The 1,622-nt window shown below is 49.1% G+C and overlaps 1 pseudogene; it reads left to right on the top strand.

The window, feature by feature from the left end:
* LOC109482348 overlaps nucleotides 1–1,622 on the top strand; it is a 12,047-nt pseudogene continuing 10,425 nt past the window's right edge.

Here is a 1,622-nt window from a genome sequence, read left to right as displayed (position 1 = left end):
ACATGAGAGGACGCGCGTCGTATGTGCTCCGTATGTAATTGAACTTCAAGAGCGGTTGCTCGTGTTATATAGAGTGCTTATACAGCTTATATTGTTTATAATACTCGGTTCATATACTCAGTTTGATTTTAATCTGTGAGTTCAACATGGAACGTGAAAAAGACGGAGGAGAAAGTGAATCCGTGCCGGTGACAACAAAGAAGTACAGGACCAGATCCGGGAACTCCACCAAGCCGTGGAATACACCAGCGAAGAACATCCGTGAGTTCGAAGTACTTTCCGAAGACTACGCAGACAGTGACAGAACGAAGGTATGTAACCTCAAGTGTCGCACCTCATCGGATCGCATTCCTTTGTGGATAAACGCTACTAAAGCCTACCTAGACGAAGAGCTTGAAAACAAACAGGATACAAGTTCACCTGGAAAGACAAGAACTGTCAGCTCATTATCACAGATCCTACAAAGTCCGGAGAAAGCATCAAGGTAGTGAACATTCACTTCTACAAGTCGGGAACAATCCTGGTACACGGCAAGGGTTCAAAATGGTACGCCGAGAACATTTTCCCAAAAGTGAAAGTCACGGTTAATAACCCAGCAAGCTCATCCCAGAATCAAGATGGCGGACAAACTGCTGATCAATTGACACTGAATGAAGTCGAAACAAAAGACAACAACCCAGAGACAATAGAGGACCTCTCAGACCATGGCAAGTCCGCCATGATGGCGTCTGACACTGAACTCGACCAGACCACGCCAACTAAACTGGTGCCACAGACTTGACTTCAGAGAAAGAGAATAGAACGGAATATACTACTCCAAAGTCTGTTACATCTCCGTCTATCCGCAAAGTGTTCGGAGGTCTTGAGAATATCATCTTGAGTCCCTTCACAAAGATGAGAGAATCTACCGGAAAAAGCAGAGAAGAGAAGTCACGACAGACAAACCGATCGCGACGCGATATTCTTGCCGACAACTCCTTCCCCGAAAAGAGTGCTGATTCCAATAGTGAAACTTTGTACACTACCTTGGTGGACGAAGCTGAATGAACTGAAAACTCTAGTTTTCAATAACAAAGTAGCGATGGACAAGCAGGGGCAGCAAGTCGCCGATCTACAAGCTAATGTCCAAAATAAAACGAAGAAGATCGAGAAACAGGCCAAGCAGATCGAAAATCTGATGACCGAACTCCAACACCAGCGTGAATTCTCTAAAGACTTATCAGACAAACTCTCTTCGAAGTGTGCATGTGTCTGCGCTACTCGGGGAGATGAACGGAGAATTCAACGGCTATATTCAGAAATCGTAAGCTCAGCAGCTCAGAACGACACCTATGCGCCCGACACACAGACATCAGCAACCCCCGACATACAGGGCGGTGCTGTGTCCGACATGAAGACTCCGGAAGCCCCCGTGACAAACAGACCCCGGCAGCCTCCCGCTCTCAGGCCCCAGTGCCCACCGGTACAGACACACGGATCCAGGCAGTCTCCGGTACACAGGAACCGGCAAGCCCCGCCATACAGGCTCCGACAGACCCCGGCAAGCAGCCCCCGGCTCCGACAGACTCCGGCAAGCAGCCCCCCGGCAACCTCCAGTCCCGACTCACGCGCCCAGGCAGTCC

This window comes from Branchiostoma belcheri, unplaced genomic scaffold, assembly GCF_001625305.1.
Source record: "Branchiostoma belcheri isolate BF01 breed outbred unplaced genomic scaffold, Haploidv18h27 scaffold11, whole genome shotgun sequence".
Taxonomy (NCBI): domain Eukaryota; kingdom Metazoa; phylum Chordata; class Leptocardii; order Amphioxiformes; family Branchiostomatidae; genus Branchiostoma; species Branchiostoma belcheri.
This window is presented reverse-complemented; position numbering and strand designations above follow the sequence as displayed.